This window comes from Chamaea fasciata, unplaced genomic scaffold (assembly GCF_029207755.1).
Source record: "Chamaea fasciata isolate MVZ Bird 193981 ecotype frontalis unplaced genomic scaffold, bChaFas1.0.hap1 SCAF_7, whole genome shotgun sequence".
NCBI classification, from domain to species: domain Eukaryota; kingdom Metazoa; phylum Chordata; class Aves; order Passeriformes; family Sylviidae; genus Chamaea; species Chamaea fasciata.
The window spans coordinates 37,325,321-37,346,149 of NW_027094092.1; the positions used below are offsets into that span (position 1 = coordinate 37,325,321).

At 39.5% G+C, this 20,829-nt stretch overlaps 1 long non-coding RNA gene across 1 annotated transcript in view; it reads right to left on the reverse strand.

Annotated features, from left to right (window-relative positions):
- LOC136291770 (uncharacterized) overlaps positions 1–20,538 on the reverse strand; it is a 32,451-nt gene extending 11,913 nt beyond the window's left edge. The window contains exon 1 of the long non-coding RNA XR_010721712.1: positions 20,227–20,538. This is a non-coding gene — a long non-coding RNA (uncharacterized lncRNA). The remainder of the gene's footprint in view (positions 1–20,226) is intronic.
- Between the last annotated feature and the right edge of the window lie 291 nt (positions 20,539–20,829).

Sequence of the window (20,829 nt, forward strand, 5' to 3'; positions counted from 1 at the left end):
AGGAAACTCAAGATTTCCTGTCTCTCCACCACTCTTGTCCCCTGGCCCAGCTCTCCCCAGGAGCATGACAGCAGCATTTCCTTATGCCAAAGTGGGAACAAACAATATACAGATACCTGCACCTGTGCACCTTGAGCATCTGCTGCATCACAGAAGAGTTAAAACCCTTAACAATAGTTCCACCCATATTAACAGCTATAAACTGCATAAACACCTTTTATTGTGCAGTGGAACATAAAGGTGTCACAGAACTCTACAGACTGTCAGAGGTTATTTCACAGGCAGTTTTCTATTACTCTCGCCCTCTGTTTAGTTTCCTTCTGGGGAAACCGATCTAACTGCAAGACGATTGTATTCCAGGCAGATCCATTTCCACTGCCCAGGAGTGCCAAGCACGTGGCAATTCACTATTGTAACCTCTACATACTATGGAATTACGGTCAGCCTAGTGGCTGCTGATCTACAGCAGATCTAATCCTACCTCAAATCACACGCTGCAAGCTGACAGCCACTCTCTTCAGCCCCAGGCAGCATGAGCAGTTTCAGGTAATCAAGTGTGATATTTCTAGGCTTTTCCACACAAAGTTTACCTAACAGAAGATGTTTATATGGAATTTTTTGGTTTGGGTTTTTGGGGGTTTTTTTGTGATTCTGTGTAGTGGCTGGCCAGAAATGATGCAGTTAGTGGTAACAAAATGAAAGTAGGCTGACAGGACAACCCCAGTGTTACATTCTGTTCATGTTCCCTGTCATTTCATGGGCCCTCTGTCAAAGCTGTCACATATAATTTTTTTTTTCAGATTTTTCCTTCTATCTACAAAGAAACTCATTCAGCAGGCTTTTCAGCTGCTGGGTTCAGTGTCTGTAATTTCATTGTAAAAAATGAAGGGGAGAATCCGACACTGGAATGTTTGGTTCTTTTTGTATTCAGATCAGTCAAATCTAGGTTGCCCAGACTGTCTCCACTGGGTATGGAATGAAGGTCCAGCCTCTTTCCTGCTGCAAAATTCCTCCCTTTAAGTCTGCTGTCCAAGTCCCTCTGCTGCCATTGTGTCATGCATGCCAAGGAGTTGCAGATGTACCTCACTTCTACTGAGCTATATATCTCTCGGCGTATAGTCTCACTTCTTGTGAGTCATATAAGGAGCAGATGAGGGATGTGGGGTCGTTCAGCCTGGAGAAAAGGAAGCTCAGAGGTAACCTTATCACTCTCCACAAGTACCTGAAAGGAAGGTGTAGCCAGGTGGGGCTTGGGCTCTTCTCCCAGGCAACCGGTGACAGGACAAGAGGAAAAGGCCTCCTGCTGAGACAGGAGAGGTTCAGGCTGAACATCAGGAAGAATTTCTTTACTGAAGGGATGAACAGGCATTGGAATGGGCTGCCCAGGGAAGCAGTGGAGTCACCATCCCTGCAGGGGATCAAGAAATGACTGGATGTGGCACTTAGTGCCATGGTTTAGTTAGTGTGGTAGTGTGTGGTCAAAGGTTGGTCTCTGTCATCTTGGAGGTCTTTTCCAACAGCAGTGGTTCTATGAATCTGTCTGTCTTTTCTGACTCTACCTCCAGTGTCAGCTGAAACTGAAAGAATCATTCCAGTCAAACTGCAAACATTTTTTACTTTCCTTTTCCACTGAGGGACTCCTTTCTGCACGCTGCTTTCGGCCAGCCTACCAGAGCTGTTGTCAAGATATTAAAAAGACATTGTCATTGTAACTTTACACTCACTTGTCAATGCTGCTGGAAGCACTCACTTCCAAAATAATTTCCTCTTGTCATTGCCTCAATTATGTCATCCCCAACCGCATTACTCTGCTGGTCCTTCTGCTGGTTTTCTTTCTTAATGGTCTTAAGTTGTGAACCTATCATTCCTACTTGGAGAAGTCAGGAAAATAGAAAGCTACTTTATGCACAGAGTTATCACAGAAGAAAACATGGCCACATAATCACATAGCTTTTTTCCTTCCAAAACCTGTACAATGTCATTACAGAAATGTAATGTCTTTGAAGCAAGAACTGCACCACCCTATGTACCCTATGTTCAGGGTCAAGCCATGTGGGGTATTTCCAAGAACAATCACTGACACAATGATGATCATGCTGACAATGAAGGATAATTCCTCCTGATTTCATAAGGTTACCATTCACAAATAATCCATCAAAGGGTACACCAATATTAGATCTGCTGCAAAGAAATCTGGCATTTTTCTCAGCCGTCACTTCGCATGAAAAAGCCTCTCACCGTGACAATTAAAACTTTGGAGAGGCCTGTTTCAAGAGGTAGAGGAGGTTAAGTCCCCAAACAAACTAGACCCAGGTGACTTTGGCTCTAGACTGTAGAAAACCGAGGTCTTACTCCATTGCTAAAGCCGAAACACTAGTTCTCAAACTCCCTTGCAGTCAACCAGATTGAATTCATCCCAGTACAAGACAGGATGAACAGGTTTAACCCTGAAACTATATCTTACTATCCTCAATACTAAGACGTTTTCCCTCTAGAATATACTGACAAATACTAAATCCTTTTTTGTGATTATGTTGAGCCCCATTCATTACATTTATGGAGGAAAAAAAAAATCCTGTCTGACCTCTAAGAAAACTTAACAGAGCCTTAACAGAGGCCAAGTTTGTTTTCTCACTATTACATCCATATGACAGAATACTCTGATCCCTTTCTTTTCCTGGAATACAAGCAGGTTTCATGTTTCCCCTGTGTGTAATGAAAGTAGTTACCCTCTGGCCAACTCAGACGGTTGTTTCTGAAAATTGTTTTTCTCTCTGGTTTTATTGGGCAATGTAGTTATTTGAATTGCAAGAGAGCTGTCTGAAGAAAACTGGGATATCAAGCCCATCAACTCACAGATTTCCTAGACAGAGGCTCTAACGAAGCTTGCTATCTTTTTCTTTGCATAACAAGACAATAAAAGCGCAGTCATTTAAGGAACCAGTTTGCTATGTTGAGACATACAATTTAAAACCTAGTAGCTCAGTTATGGGGAACTTTAATATTTAATGTGCAGATTAAGTGCACATTTAAAAACTCATGAACGTATGCAACTCATGCAAGCTGCAGAACATACTTGCTTTAACACAAATTCCTGGCACTTCAGAACGATGAAGCAAAGAAAACACTCCTTGGTGACCTTATAATCCTTGCAGCTGACAGGGATATCAGATTCTTCCTACATCATAAGGTGAGTTTACATTCCTCTCCTCTAATATGCTTACCACTCATTCAGATCGCCAACAACGAAAACTGTCATCAAGAGAATTATGGACAAAAATGCTTACCAATGAACAACAATGGCAGCATTGTCCCCTGCAGCATGTAAAACAGACAACCGGTCTGCATCCTGCTTTAGAAAAGCAGGCAAATGAAAAGAGAGGTATTGGAAAATCCAGAAAAGCCATCAGCTCTTGTTTAAGAGCAGGTAATAAATATATCAACTAAACTGAGGAAATGAAGTCACACTCTGCCACTTCTCATAGCACTCAGCAGCAGGGACAGATGTGATACTCACTTTGCAAGAAGGGTCATGGTAAGATGTTCATGGGACACTTGGGATTATTTTGAGCTTCTCTGATTCCCCCTCAGCTGTCCCAATGCAGAGTACCTCTGCTTAGCAGGAGGCAAAAAAGTCCTCTTGTTCCTACATTTAGCAGTTACATATCTAACTGAAGCTTTGGTCACTGTGTTCCAGAATACATCAAACCTGTGCAGGTTCTCTATACTCATGGCCTTAGTCTTCTCTATTCAGAAGTTTCATGCCAGGCCTTGGCTAAGAGCTAAATGCTGCTGCGCACAGTTTCTGTCCTTAAGTCACTAAGAAACAACAGGTTTAAGATTTCCAGGAATCCCACTCCAGGCTCCAGAGAAAGATGAATCTTGTGCATAGCATTTTTAAATTTAAGAAACAGCTTTTGACTGATATAGCTCTGCTTTTTGATTAAAGTAAAAAAGCAAGTGGAGCAGAGCTTCTCAATAATATTGAACTTTACAATGCATGCAATAGTTTAGGAGTGTGCTCAGCATGCATGAAGTACAAGCATTTAATATTAATGCTGTATCTGAAGTGCACAAATAAAAGATAATTGAGTCAAAAATTTAAAATAAACCCCACACTTCTCCAGAGTGCAGAGTTCAAACTGAAGTATTAAAAGGGGTCTGAAGTTGATTGTCATAGCCCCCTCTTTGCAAGTATTGGGTAATAAGCCAGATACACTCCATGAAAGTTAGAATCATGCCAGTGGCTTCAAAGAGGTTACACTGGTTCTAAGCAGCACACGACATTCATGTTTTGACACCTTATACTAAATGTTTGGACTTTATTGTCCTTCTAACACAAACACTTGGGTCCAGATTAAGAGTATCAAAGTTCCCAATGCCTCTGAAATTGTGTTGATTTCAGTGGACCAGTAGACACAAGGGTGGAAATCACATGCGCAAATGAGCCTTAGCCAGCTACTACTACATGGTGCCTAAAATTCCATTTATAACCAAATGGAACATAAGAAAATGTTACATAAAATGCAGGACAGTAAGAATAGAAAAGACAATAAGTTTTGTGCCTTTTTTTTAGGCTTTGTTTGTTTTTAACTAAAAAAAAAAAAGTCTCATACTGAAGATTACTTTTGCCAAGGATGTCTATAGGTGGAAAACACATTAAATTACATGATGGGACTCCGAAGTCGAGACAGAAATTAGGTTTTCCACACGCAACCTTTTAAGCAACTATCAGCAATATGGTCCTAGCACCAAGGGTCAGTAATTTTGGATTCAACACACAAGAAAACAAGAGACCATGAAAGAATATTTGCACATCCCATTTCAGTGTGAGACAACTGAAGACATTGAAATCTCTATCAAAATTAGTGACACCCTAGAAGCTGAATTTTCCATTAGTTGCAGGAAAAACCTTTCAGCCGTATTGAATAGCAACAGCTATTATACATGCTTGGATGAGGCAGCTTCATTTCTTCTTTATCAAGTTGGTTTTCTCTTTACCAACAGCCCTCTATACAAGTGCACAGAAAGCTACTTTTAAATGCTTTTATATTTTCAGAGGCTCATGCTAAGTTTGCCATTTTCATCCAAGACAGTAATTTCAAACTGATGAACCTTTAGCAATGTGGATCTAAAGGTCATTTAGGGAGTGCTGCTTTCCACGTAACTGATTCTCACCATATACTCAACTTCTATGCAGCTGATTTACTTCTGCACATAACCAATCCATTTCTTCCTGTCAGAAAACATTTTTATTTTACTCCAATCCTTCTCACACATCACTGACTTCTTGGGCTAAAAATTACTTTTTAGATGTATTCAGTCTTTCCTTTCTCTGCTGTCACTACTTCAAGTGGAAAAGCATTCCAGTGTCTGGGTAATTCAGCCCATTCCCAGGGATTCCTCCAGATCACCACCATCTAGTAGAAACACCAAGGAGGGTGTTAATCCTCACAGATCACCTGAATATACTACCACTCTTTCTGAATTTACTAGTGATGTTCTAGCTCTTCCTGATTGTCTCGAGAATCACAAAGAATTTATTGCCTTAGTGCCCTGTTATGTCTTCAAAGATCTGAAAAGTAACTTAGTGTTTCAGAAAAATGTCTTCTGCTGTTTTCTGAAGCCTAAATGATCTAAGTTCTGGATTTTCATTACTCACACCATTGGAGTATAATCCTAACTCTGTTAAAGTGTCTTCCCTTTCAGGAAAGGGAATGAAATCTTGAAATCAGAGAACAAAGTCTAACAAACACTCTGGAATGGAGAAATTATCAAATAAAATGCAACTGAAAAAACACAGAAAATTTGGAAATGAAGTGGCAACAACCAAATGGACTGAGATGAAATAAGGGGCAGTGAAAAGGACCAAAACTTACAAAAAACTACTCCAATTCAAATCCTGTAATCTGGGAAGAAAGGTAAACAGAGAGGAGAACAATATGAAGAAATGAAATGTAAAAAAAATGAAGGAAAATTTCCAAAAATAAGTGAAAACAGGAAAAGTGAATGGGATGACAAGAAGTACAGGGAAAGGGATCAAAGCTTGCCCAGTTAATCCTCATTTTGGAGGAAATTGCAAGTTTTCAATCCTTTTCCTGAAAGGAAAATAATAGTCAAATTGAAGTTTAAAAAAAAAAAAAAAAAAAAAAAAAAAAAAGTGTGAGAGAAAAAAATAAAGAAGCCCCAGAAGTCTCCACTTCTAAACCTCTAATCAGCTTCAAACCATAACTTGTATGATTTGGTCTTCATTCTGGAGACAAGACACTGTTCTTTTCAAGCACAGTGCTGCTCATGTCACTTCCATGTTCTCATGCATGCATTAACATTTTAAACAATGGAAAAATGTTTATTACAGGTGTGCTTTGGACATGAAATGAGCTCCTGTGCTCACAAAGGAAGGAGGAGTTCTTCGGCTCTCACTTCAGCTGGCTGGGCCCTGGAGCTCACACACATATGGCAATCACCTTGCTTGGCTTTAGAGACTTACTCTGACCCTGCTGCAAACTCAGCTGTTTCTTGTGACATCCAGCAATAGGAGCTGTCAGTGAAGCTGGGAATGCTCCCAGTCACAGAGAAGCAGGTTTAAAGGCTCTTCTACCCCAGCTCACTAAATACCTTAGGACTTGGGAAAATGAGGGTAAAAGAATCAGGTTATCTACTTCATCCCTGGCTGAAGTACATCCTCAAGTTCCAGCCACTAGAAGACTCTGTCCCTTCTTCTGTGTTCTTTATGGGCACAGGCACCACTTCCAGCGGCAAGATCTTTCCCTCTCTAAATGCAAAATTATAAAGCAACTTGAACCCCAAATCTCAGAACTGCCAGGAAAGTAGCCATACCAAATGGTGATGCAAGAGTCTTCAATTTGCCTACCTTGCTATTTTTAACACACAGGGCAGCCTATGCCAATTAAAATTAAACGAAGTCTCAGTTTCCTACTAGCTGCATTTCAGGTCCAAGCAGCTTGACTCCCCTCACAGAGTATCAAACCCTTCCAAACACACAGAGAACAATTTTGAGATTTTGACTGAATGCAGCAAAGTGCTTTTTTCTTTCTCTCTCTAGCATAAAAATAAATCCCAGAGAAGACTTGGTAAATTTGGTGGACATCATTCCTACCACTTTTTACATTCAAATCTGCAGGGTTTCCCAGTGCTGTAGGGAGACTTGGACTAAGGAACAGTTTCTGTTAGGCACATTTATCCCATTCTTTCCTCTTTTGCTCAGTGGAATTCTTGATAATACATAAGTATTTGGAGGTCACATCAATTATTGCAATCTAAGACGCCATTTCTGGACTGAAAGTAAGAGCACCTTCAGTTTAGCAAGATTTAATAGAGGTTGTTAAGGGTGTCTGACATTTTTCGACCTTTGCTCTTCTCTTTCAGAGTTTGAATAGATCTGATTTAATTAGGCAGAAACTGTTTAAGAATGAATGCAGATGTAAAAGGCTCAGAAGAAAGGACACATGTATAAGAAAAATTACCAATTGAGTATCTTCAAACTGTAGTCAAACAAATCGTGGTTCACATTAAGAAGGACAGAGTCACCAGGAGAAATATTACTGGTTGGAAATTAGGAAAATATGTCAGCACCAAATTATGGTTAAGGAAAGTCTGAAAGTGAACCCAGTTCATGTCTTTTTTAGCTGGAAACATAGCCAGCCTTTGGAATTATGCACACTGAAGCACAACAGTTTTTCTGTCTGGCCACCTCATCTCCCTACACTCAGGATTGTTTTCCCTCTGAAGGAAGAAGCATTTTCTCTAAGGGAGAAGGAGAAAGAACAGACAAATTCAAATAACCCAAAATTCATAGACAAGCAAAAAGCCTTGGGGTCCCACACAATCTTTCTCCGGGCTCGCTTGGAACCTGGAAAACAGGCACTGACATCAAGTTAAAAAGCATTTTCTGAAGCTGATGGATCTGTGTAAGTCAGCTAAGAGCCAGCTGGGGGTGAGAGGTTCAGAAAACACATCCTTTTCTCATTGGGTTCATTGCTCCTTACTGGAGTGTTAAAGGGGTAGTTTAATCCCGAACATGATGTTTAGCTCCTTCTTCAAACTAGTACACTCTGTCATGACCCTGGCTTTTATTCTTGTCACCTGGCCTTCTTCCACATATTACTACTACTTCTATTGTCTCATCTCCTAAAAATAAAGAGACATTGACAAAAAAAAATTCTTGCTCTGTGCCTAATGGAAACATAGAGTGTCCACAAAGCTCCATAATATCAAAGCTGTGAGAGGAAAATTATATTATATTGTAGGTGCAGGTTATTCCAACAAGTGTAAACAAAACATTACCACTTCTAAAGTTAACTGACCAGTAGCCCACATCCCACTGTCAAACGGCTTATTTATCTGCATTACTTACAATGCATCCTTTATTAGAACAGTCATTTTAAAATAAAGTCAATAGCTTGGGAAAGAAAAATAAATCAAGAGTACAGTTACATAATTTAGACTGTAGAATTGAATCTTCTAAACTAACAACCCTCCTGTCTTCAGACCCGATATGTAGGTCTGCTGATTTACAACATGAATCTGATCTTGTGCAGGTGGGAATAGATGCACATACATGTACATATATACAGGTGAAGGTAGAATTGATATAATCAATGGTGGCAGGAGTAAAACTCCAAGACACCAGATTATTATGAAAAAAAAAAGTTTATGTATTAGGGTATTATCTTAAAAGGAAATCAGAAGTGTTTTTAGACAATGGATAGAAAAAATCTTACGAAACAGATAAAGGTAAAAAAAATTTCTCTCTAAATCTAGATAGGTGAGAGACAGGAGAGGGAAGAATAGGAAGCCAGTTATCACAAAACCCCAGGAGATAACAGTGTGGAACAGAAGAAGGAAAGCTTAGATAAAGGCAATTAAAATATTTTCTACGGTGCATTACATTTGGACTTCATTATAGTTGGTGTTTTGGAGTCCACACTGATACAAGCTAAAACATACTAGAGATATCCAAAGCAATCAGAATTATCTTTAGGACTACAAAAATGGGTAGTCTAGCTCACATCCACATTCTGAGGCTATTGCTCTTTTCCACCCTCAGCCACACTGGGGTGAACAGAGAACAACCTGGGAAACCAAGTAAACTGCATACCTGGGAAATGAAGGACTTCTATAATGAAATTAAAATCTATATTAGAAAATGTGAATTACAGTCAAATGGAGAGGTGGGCTTTTTGAAACAAGTAAACCCCAGCCATCACACAGGATAATGCATCAGGTACTAGACACTACGTAAAATATTTGTCATGGGTTCTTCACAGGTACCCAAGACAAAAGTAAAGCAGAAAACTTTCAGTGACAGTTGCAATTGTTGGGGTAGATGAATCAGGGAAACCTTATAAATATGATTGCTTAACAAAAGATTCTGAAAATATGAAACCTATAATAGAAATATAAATGGAAGCTTACTTTGAGTTGTAGGATACCGAGTCTTAGTTACTATATAACCTGAAAACAATAGCCTAGCTAGCTGAAGAAGAATCCCTTTTGATGGAACGATACCTTTCTGCTGGCTAAGGGATCCAAAGGTCAATGTAGCAAAACAGAAAAGTCTAAAGAGTAGTTTTTAGAGTCTAAAATATAACATGGTATGGTAATGTAGTAGTTCTTATAGGCTACATTTAGATTCTCTAGGATTTTGTGTCTTGTATTGGTTGGTCACTGTAAATTAGAATGTTCATCACAAAAGAAGATATAATGCATTGTAAAAAGGACCTTGCTCTCTTAGCTCCTCTTCTGCTCTTGCTTCTTCGCCTCTCTATTCCCTGCTCTCTTACCTCTTCCCCCTGCTCTCTGACCCCCACCACCTTGCTCCCTTGCTCCATTCTCTCTTAACTCTTACCCCCTTGTTCTTTCTCCCTCTCTCTTTGGGACTTCCTTTCAGCCAAGGCTGGGGGTTGAAGGCAAGGCCCTTTTTACCCACGACCCATGCAATAAAACCATGTATTCTAGAATATCTCAAGTCAGCAGAATTCCTTCTCCCTGCCATCCATGGATGCCCCTACAGCAATTAAATGTTTACTGCATAACTTAAGAAAATAAGACCAAAAGATAAATAGAGGAGCTTGGCAACAAATCATATATTTGAAAATCAAATTATAGACTTTTGGCCAGTAACAAAAAAAATGGGGAGTTTATCTTGAACAAGGGTATGAAATGAGTGCAGTTAAACAAAGATTCAGGCACATTTTGCATGGCTTTGTGCCAAGAACCAAAAATTCCTGCAGTTCTTTTTATGATAGCACATGCAGACTTGATTTACTCCAGGGGGACGACAAATCAGCCCACATTTTTTGACAGAAAGTAAAATACTCAGATATTTGCATTGATGTCTTCCAGGAACAAAAGTGAGTTTTAGGCAGACTTTTCCTTACCTCTTCTGAGGAAACATCAAAGTGTTGCTGCCAGCAAATTACAGCTCAGGGAACTAGGACTTTGCCTGGCCCACACAGAAGAACATGAACTAAAGCTACTGAAACCAAATATTTGGTTTCTTCCAACAGCCATAGGAAGCTGAGACCCTTCAAAGGAATTGTTAGTCTCAGATACAGCTACAGCACTGTTTGAAAATTCAGAATTTCTCAAGACAAGCATTTGGTTTGATATGCTAAAGAACTTTTTATCATCCATGATTAACTTCTGAAAACCCGTGTCTGAAACCAAGTTTCGCCTTTTTTTTTTTCATGCCTTGCCTGAATATTTTCATTGTTTTCCTACTGTAGCAATGAATACAATGCTAATGCTTTCGATTTCCCAAAATCCTACACCAGAACCATGCAGTAAATATAGACCTTAATTCACAGTTCTCCTGATGGGTCTCAAGAGCAACAGTTTTCAGCTCAGGGAAATTTGATGATCCATCAGGAAAACCTAAAGAAATTTTGGCTTAATAGTTTCCATAGCTCTAAGGCATCTTGCAATAGTTTATTTCTGTTCACCAAAAGCTCAGTTATTAGCCAAACCCTCTGGCTATTGAACAACTTATCTCATGGTCTTGGGAAACATGGGCATTCACTTCCAATTAATTTTTAGGTGGAAATTACTGAACTAATTTCAGCAACTGAACACCTGAACCACTGTTTATTCCTTTTGAAGTGGCCAAGATACACATATTGAAACTAAATCTGAAATTTTTGATGTCATGTCACAAAGGAGGAAAGCAGAGCTGATATACTGGCAAGTTCTTGGATTCTGAAAGCACCCTGAGAGCTGAAATAGCACAGTATATGGGTGAAAGACCAAATCAGCAAGCTTCAAAGAAGAAAATTAAACTTCAGGTCTTAATCCACTGCCTTTCAGTCATGCAGATAGCATTCGCTACAAATAACTACTTCCTTACATTGACTGTATTTAACTTCAGACCAAAAAAGGCTCCTCAAACTTACCACAACAATTCATACTCCATAAGAGCCATAGAAGTTGAAGTCAGTATTTGAAAAATAGTATTTCATGACTTAACCAGAGAGTTATCTAGGATGCATAATCTGCAGTCCAGTTATTAATGTGGAAAGGTTTTCTGACTCCTTAAGACAGGCAATATCTCCAATTTTACTCTTTGGCCTTTTGATTTACATATGGAACCAACAAAATACTAAGTGGTAGGACCTCCAGGCACAACATTGGAGGGAGAAAGTTACCAAAATACATTCTGCATCCTGACAAGACATCACAGACTGGCTTTTAGGTCACTTAATGCTATTACAGAAACGCATATTACAGTGCCATGCCATCCTTTTTTGCTATCACAGGATATAGCTCTTTGGCATATTTATACAGATGAATTGTGCCCAGGACAGACAGCAAGCAACAGACAGTCAAAGGTGATATTACACATAGCTGGGTTCATTGTGTACTTTTACAGAAGTTTGGCATAAACCACCTTAAAGATGTCACTACTTTTCCTACATGTCTTGACTTAATCTGTATGAACATTTTATACTAGTGTTCCCCTTACCAAAAGCTATTCCATTTACCTGGAGTCACATCTCGTCCAATTTCATTCTCACCCTTCCTGAGAAACAAGATTTCCTCCCTCAGGCTTCATATACAGCAACCACAGGCCAACTTTGCAACACCCACCAGCACAGCATCAAAGGAGGTGTCAGTTGAAATATTTATAAACTTTAATTCCATGCCACAACACAAACCCAATCTTTAAGAAACTTCCTCCTTATATGTGAGTTAGAAAAGCACCTATTTGAAGGAAAACACAACTAAGCTGTTCTGTGAAGTAGAATAAGGAAAGTAAATGATTCAGGCCCAACTCAATCACTCTGAAGCTGTTACAAAGGTCATCAAAAGAACACAGCTGTTACAATACCAGTCAGCAAACCCCCTGTCTCTATGGAAACTTCAACAGGCTGATGACTGATCCATCTGGACGGCTGAATGTTCCAGGACCTTTAAAACAAGGGCATCCCTGCAGAGAACGCAAAGAAGTTGGTACTGACACAGTTTGTACTCTACAGAAAATGCACCAGTTCCTAGCAGTGTCCCACAGGGACTTTTCAGTAACCCTTAGGTAAATATCTATTTATTAAACTACTCCAGGAAAGTTTTGCACTCAGCACAGGCAGAAATTAAAGGAGTCTCTGTCAGGACTCACTGGCACTGTTATGAGATAGACCAGCTGAAAGATCTGTTCAGGAGGCCCTTACAGGCATTCAGCTGGAGGAATTTCAGATTTAGTGAGGTGAAGAGTATGTAACAACTAGCATCTTACACAGAGAGCCTGTGTTCATCTTGGCAGAACCCTGGGGCTCCTCACATCTGTCAGCACTGCATCTACATCCATCCTCACCTGACACTGAGTTCCAGAAGACCACGTACAGTTTGGCATCACATTAGCTCAAGGTCTTGATCACACCCTTCTTCCAGAAATCCTCTGCTCAAATGATAAGAATGTGACACCTGCAAGTAGCCAAGGATGAGCTTAAGAAGCACCCTTAGTACAGCAGAGCAACACTCCTGTCAACTTCTCTTGCCACAACACACAGGATCCTTTGGTGCATCGTGCCAGTTTCACAATCAGTTTAATCAAGTAAAAATAGGACTACCAGCATGAATAACTCCTATTTCCAGATACTTTTAATTTCCCTGTGCTGATTATATCTAGCACACCTTGTACATTCACTTTTCTAGGAGCAAAACAATCTGGACTAGAACAATTTTACCCTAGTGGAATAACTGAAAACTGTGAGATGAAAACCAAGACCATCTGAAACCTACGCAGTTAGACTAAAAGATTGCCCAAAGGCATGTACTAGCTTTCCCACCCTTATGGTTCTTCTGCCTCTCCCCTTTTGGCAAACTCACAGGTATAGATACTCACCATTTAACAATTAGACTTACTCCATTTTCTTTGCTGCTAAATAAACATTACTTAAGACAATTTATGAGCCCTTCTACAATTAGAAATCAACATCAGAAAATAGCTTGATATTAAAATAACTCAAATTCCCTAGTGAGATCAGAGCTACCTAATGCAGGATGGGAATCCAGTTTTAAAATGCAGCACTTTGATGAAGGAAACCACAGAGCAGCACACACTAACATATATGTAAAGAGAAATCCAAGTAAGTATTAGGCATTCTGTAGGTCAAACTAAACTGAGCTCTAGCAAAGCTTTCAGAAGTGCCTCAGGCAAATTTCAGTGTGTTTTAAGACAGTTATAAATTTAGCATAGGTATCAAAGAAAAGTGTACCCATCTTGTGGCAAGGAGTCACTTCACAGTAAACAGCAACCCCTATTTTTAGCAGTAAATATTGAGCAGAATTATGGAATCATCCAGGCTGGAAAAGACCTCTAAGATCATCAAATCCAGTCATTCCAGTAGTGTAAAAGTCTTGCAGCTGGGTAAGAGAAAGCACCCTCAAAGGCAATCTTATTACTGATGGCAAAATGGATATCTAGATATTTGCACCAGGCAAAGCAGCAGTGATTTCTTATAATATTTATCAAACAGCTTTTAACAAACAAAATTTTAAAACAGTATGGCCACATAGGTATAGAGGTATAGAGCTGGTCTGTGATTTTATGAGATTAAATGTACAGAAGCCAGGAGAATGGTGGTAGGAAGGAAGAGGAAAAAAAAAAAAAAAAAAAACACAAAACCAAACAATGAACAACCACCAACAAGGAAATGACTACTAAAACAGCTTCAGATAAAAAATTTGGGGGAGTGATATAACTGGAGCCTTGTCCTACAAAGTCTCACAATACTGGTCTTAAAGATGACTTCGCATTTGGAGCTGCTGTCATTTTAGACCTTTCCACAGCAGGGACTCAAGACAGAAAACAAAGAACAAGTTAAGAGGGACTCCATATGCTTAAGGGAGGTCATCAGTGGTAAAAAATCAGTTTAAGAGGTAGCAAAATGCAATTCCCAGCTCAGGAGAATAATTTGTTTGGGGAGACCACTCCTAAAGGCTCCTTTTGAACCTTCTGAGTCCTCTTGTAGAAGGGTTTGAAGATAATGTTTTCCCCAGTCACAAAAGCATTATTTTAGAGGCATTTTTTGAGGCAACACAGATAGCACGAGCAGGCTTACCATGACAATTTTACATGAATGACTATGTTTGAAGCCCAGTTTTAATATTTCTGCCTTTTTAAAGCTAGTATAGAGATTTTATAGTTGCCTAAATATTAACAAAATAATAAAAGCAAAATATTCTTCCAGGGAGAAGGGAAAACATAATAAACACTTATCTAGATATTTTTTACACTCCAGTATTTGCACTACAAAGATTGATTAGGTGATGAGAATAAAAGTGGTAAAGGGAATTAATTTTCAGCCATAGACTGCACTAGAGCTTAGGGCAGCCCCTCTCCTTCATCAAGTGAGAGTGGAGATTGGAGGGGATATGGTGCAGAAGCCATGCAAACAGCTACTTTTGATCTATGCAGTCACTCAATGTGATTTATTTGCTGAGATACACAGTAAGTGCAAGACTTTAAGTCCCTTAAGAACAGGTGATACACAGAGCCTTTTATAAGTTCCATTTCTCAGTCTTCAAAATTCCCCTGAGCATCTCTGCAGTGAGACTGTCACCAGGTTTCTAGAATAGAGCTACTATTACAGAGCAAGGAAGAATCTTTACTTCATTAAGGAGAGTTCATACAATACAAATCACTCTTACATAATTTAAGAATCCCACAAATAATTCAAAGTAACTTTCCACATAGTAAGCCTTAAGTAGATTGCTTCAGTGCTTCTGCCACAGCTCTGCTTTGGGCACTCTTCTGTACAATCCTGAACGGTTTTGTTTTCTGATGTATAATACACCTGCAACTTAATAGAGTGGAAGGTGTAATTAACACTTTCAAAAGTTAAGAGCAGTGTTTTAAGGGGCAAGAATATAGTTAAACGTATTTCCCACAGGAAGACAATTCTAAATATCACCTTAAAATTACATCACATTCACATGACTTCTATCAAGGATAGACACAGAAAATGAAATTTTTAAAAAATACTGTAAGGTCCATGTAGGAAATTTTATAGACATCACAACAGAGTAGGAGGAATACCTTACTGGAGGAAGTAGGAAGGCCTGTTCTCCACACTGAAGGGCCTCCAGCCCAGCTGATGGTTAAGGGGAAAAAAAAAATCAAAACAAACAAAAGCCCAGATGTTAACATGTAGCTGCTTTACTGAAAGATCCAATTCCTACAGGAGACTGCCTAGTGTAAAGGTCTCACATTTCACAGCAGAATCTCCCCAAGCTGAACTCAGGCAACCCCTGAGGAGAAGGCATGTTGGCTCCTCTTTTCAGTTAATCCTTGGCTTTTTTCCAAACACCTCTCCAGAAAGGATAATTAATGCTAATTACAGAGTTTGGGTTTTTTTAAATGAAGTACACAAACCCATCTCTATAAAACTGGGCTCTGTTAGATGCTGAAATAAAGAAATTCAAGACTTCAAAGGGGTTTTTTACTAATTCTCAGAGTCATTCAGTGCGTCTTGCATCAAAAATAATTTGTATTAAAATTAAATTGCTTTCAAAGTAGCAGTGGTCTCTTGCTTTTGAGCCAGCCTACAGCTCTGAACTTCTATCAGGATTCTTAAAGACAGGCAGGAGGATAAAAGGCAAGAGAAATACATTTTTCACTTAAAAAAAATAATTTAAAGTGCATTTTTTGATTTCCTGTTGAACTAGTCTAAACCAGTGATTAAAACAACATAAAACATATGGATGTTTTCTCTTTAAAAAGTCAAAGTCTCCAACTAGAATCAGTTGTTAACTTTCATTTGTACAATATTCATGCATGTGGTATTGTATTTACTTATTCTAATCCTGTACCACACCTTTTATTTTTTATTTACACAACAATCACATACATCTCATTCTCACTTTCTTCCTCTCTGACAGATGCCTCACCGTGCAACACTTCTGGCATCAACAGTGGTATCCTGGGGCTTGGATTTGGTACATCCTGGCCACATTTCCAGAGTTCCTTCAGGTAGCAATGGTGGATAATTGAGTATTGTGGTTCCTGCTACTACATTTTATTTTCACTGTTGTAGCTTCTGGATACCACAGTCAGGTGGAAGCACCCCATTGTGACAGACACTTAAGGGCACATAATAAGATGTTCCTTCCTCAAAAACATCTACAATCCAGGCAAGACCATGGATGGGAGGAGTTGGATGTAAGGAAGTCAAAATCCACAACAGAGTTGTCATCATTCAAAGAGAAGAGAGAAGTACAATATGAAATACCATAAAGAGTTGGAAAAGTTGGGGGAAAAGTTCAGCTCAAACAATTTCTGCCACTATTAATTTTTTCAAGTCCACTACCGAATAGAGTGCATGAGTTCTGTTCTGAATTATTAGCAATCCTTTTGTTTCAATTTCTTGCCCTGAAAACGCTGTCCACAGGAGGGTCAAAGCAGCAGAGTGGTGGATTTTGCCCTCCCAATAGCCCAATCTCCCCTTCATCTAAATAGATTTGGGTAACAAGACAACTGAACATAAAGGTCCGATCTGTTCTTGCATACACAGTGCATGAGGAAAATCAGCAGCTGATGTCAGTGGAAGCAAACTGAAGCAGTGCCAGGTTAAGCTGTACCAAAAGCTGGCTCATGTACTGTGTTGCTGAGGGGGTTTTTTGCCAGGCCTTCTTCAAATCCTGTCCAATATCTTCCAATGCCAAACCCAACATCTGAATCCTAAAGAACCATCAGAAATAAATCAAACTGGTCCTCAGGCTGTCCACAGCAGAAGTAGCTTGGGTTCTGATGTGCATTTCACACATGGAGACTTCGATATCCTTTCATAAATAGCAGCTCTTCTCTCGTAAAATGAACAGAAACGAGACAAAATATTTCTTTTCACTTTTTCCTTCTACCTCACCCCTCGCAAATGGCATCTGAGGAAACAGTTGTCTTTAATAAAATTCACCCCCACCAAAAAAACCCATACATTTTTAATGACTTACACCAGAGCACTCATTTAGAAGTTCATATTATACTTTTTTTGTTCATATAAAATGCATTATGCATTTTCCTGACTCACTTTCAAATACCACGAGAAAGAGAAATCCTTCCCATCACTCAAACAGCCAGAAATGTACATGACACTCTTTCAGAGGTTAAAAAATGCCTTTTAACTTCAGTTGAATGCTATTTGTTTCTGAAGACACTACTCTTGGTAGTCTTTGTTATTTTATCTTTGAGGAAACCTTGTTAATGAGATTATAATGCAACATTACTAAATTAATAGATTGTAAAGGTGTTCAGGGTCAAAAGCAAGCAACTTATTCCATTCTTAATGTAGACTTTATCTTTCTCCTTCCCATAAGCCCTTGAACATCCCTAAATATATACTCCCAGTTCCGCATCACAGTTGTTTGCTCTTACACCAAGTGAAGCTGATGCACATGGAAAATTTGACCACTCTGTATGGCAAACATGTTAATTTTGACATCTTTATGTGACATGAAGGACAAAGGCAAACACTGAAAAATTACTGCTTCTCCCCACCATGTCTCTGTTTGCTTCCACAGCCTCTTGACTATCTCCTGTTCTTCCCTGTGAGATCAGCTGCTCTTTCTAACCCTGGCAACTACCTTGTCTCCTTCAGATTGTGAGATTACACCTCCTTGAGCTGCCTTTCTTTGCAACTTTTTCCTGCCAGAGTTCACATAAATTGCAGAGACAGCAAGGGTAAGATTTATACCTTTCTTTCTAAGAAAATTATTTGCTTTTCACATTTTTTACTCACAGCTCAAGAGGCCAGCCTAATCCTGCTTTCCATCTTGTTTCTCCAAATGCATGCACAATCAAGATAATCTACTGACATTTTAGCATAATTCTTCTGCACAACACTCACCACCACTTGCCTCCATACAGTTTCTTTTCTGTTCCCCACACTGCACACCTGGCCAGATCATTTCCACAACGTTAGGAAACCTTTTTATTATGTACCTAGTCCTTTCAAATTAATCTTTACTCCTGTCCAAAGGTTTACTAATATTGTATTTTAAAATGTTATTTCTTCTCTGCTCTTTATTAATATCCACTTTTGGAAGTGAGTCCGTGAACTTAGATAACTTTGTTACTCCCCAAGATGATTAATAAGGTGATCTTAAATATCAATAGCACAACACCAGCATTTTGAAAAACTATTTACAATGCACAGCAAAAAAAGCGATTTGTAACTTCCACATAAAACAACTCCAGAATGGAGATGTTTCCTCCAGTTAAGTCTTTGTTTATCTTAACCTTGACAAAAGCTGACCCTTTTACTCTAGGTTGCATGCTGTAGGTGGTCTCCAAATGAAGTGGTTTATATCCACTGGTTTCAGCACTTAAATGCAGAATATTATCCTGTGAAATGAAGATGAAACTCTGTGGAACTTCTGTATTTATAAATTAAGCTTGCAAATGAAGAAACTTTCCTGGAAGACATCAAGACCCTGGAGTGTTTCCTTTTCTAAGCATGGTTTGGTATCATACAAGTCAAAGCTGGAAAGTTAATGGGTTGCATATAAAGCTTAAGACAAACTGATTACAATGAAGTCTGCTTTTGACAGCTACCATCCTAACACTGACAACACATTGTACTCTGCCATCAAGTTTCTCCCTCTAGCAATCTGTATTTCTACTAAACACATAAGCAAATTTCTTCAAATGAAAAGGGAATTAAGCTGCAGCTTCACCTGTCCAAAACGCTAAAAGACTAAAGCTGGCAGAAATAAAAAGCTAGGGTAAGAGGTTTCACCTGTCTGTTTTGCAGCTGCTGTTCTTGTGTCCTCCCAGGGCAAGCTACAGTCAGAAATAGAAAATTACATGCCACAAAGAATGTCTTATCAGAAATCCAAGCCATGCTGAAAGCAGCGTCAAAACCACAGCAAGAGCTTTTCTTGTGAGATGTCTCAGCTTAAACACTTTGAGCAGTTCAGATAAGGTTTACCAAAGCCTCTGGATATGATTTTCCAAGCCTCTCTAACTGTCCACTCTCAAAATATGTGGATTACAGTAGCTTGTTGAGCAGATATTTTCCATCCTTTCTGCTGGGAGCTGACAGTTATATAGACATTCAGCTTTCACAAAAGCAATCCTCAGCTTCCCAGGAGCAGTCAAGCCTTCTAAGTGTGGCACCCAGGCCAGCCTCACCTTGCAACCCACCTAAGAGAGTTGGGGAGGGCGGCAGCAGGAGGCTGGATGTGAGCAAAAGAAAGCCAGCAAGAGCACTAGGGAGCAGACAGGCAGATACACACAGGAGTCCTGTTAGCCCAGACACTGCTGAGCTGCTGACAAAGCTACCTCAATACTCCCCTATTCTTGTGGCACTGCCAAGTACTTGTGTGACACCTGTACATACACCTGTATAACAGGGGCCAACCCAGACTTCCTGCCACATCACAAAAAAGACTTGATGGTAGAGACTATTTGTTGCAGCAGCCCTCTTATCAGAGAGTTAAAATGAGCCGAGGCACAGGCTTCTTGTTAAACACAGCATTAAAAGGGTCCTGGTTTATTCTTCACATCTTAGTAATCTTAACTCCAACTATGTCACTGACTGTGGCTGCAGCAAGCTCCTACTGTGGGTTCCCTTGCAGGCTCTGACTGCTGGGTATTGCCTGCTAAACTGTGACTACATGTATTGGTTTGCAGACTCTGAATGCAGGCTTTTACCTGGCTAGACTATGACTGTAAGTTCCAACAACAGGCTCTATCTGCAGACCCAGACTGACCTCACAGCAGCAATTTTCTCTCCCCAGGATCCAGCTTCGTAACTCTCAAAGTTCCTCCTCCATAATGATTGTCCCATACTACTGAACCCCCTCTTTTATCTCACTCATCCTTATTGGACATAGCTGTGACTCATCAGGGGCGAGGCTTTATTGGTTAATTAACACAGCTGTTACTTATCAGGGCTGAGGTCACCTGCACTCCCCTATCCTACAACTATTTCAGATGCATCAGGATAAAAATATTGCACATTGATGAGCTCTTCAGTATTCACTATCTCTTTTCCATGAATAGCTACAGAATATTTGCATGCCTTCTCCTACCCCCTCCTGCAGCAAAGTCCCAGCAATCACAGAAAATAAACACAAGCTATACACACCGGTCATTAGTATCCAGACCACATTCTGGATTTAAAAGCTCCTTCCTAAAACATGAGCATCTATTTCACTTAGATCAACAGCAATTTTCAAATTGGAAGTGTTAAGAAAGACTCCTCAAGTTCACCAGAGGAACAGATGAGATGCAGTGAATAGAATTTCAGTGCTGTTCATTGTCCTAATTACAGTGAATAATACATTGGCAGAAAGACCAGAGTCCTGATAGTT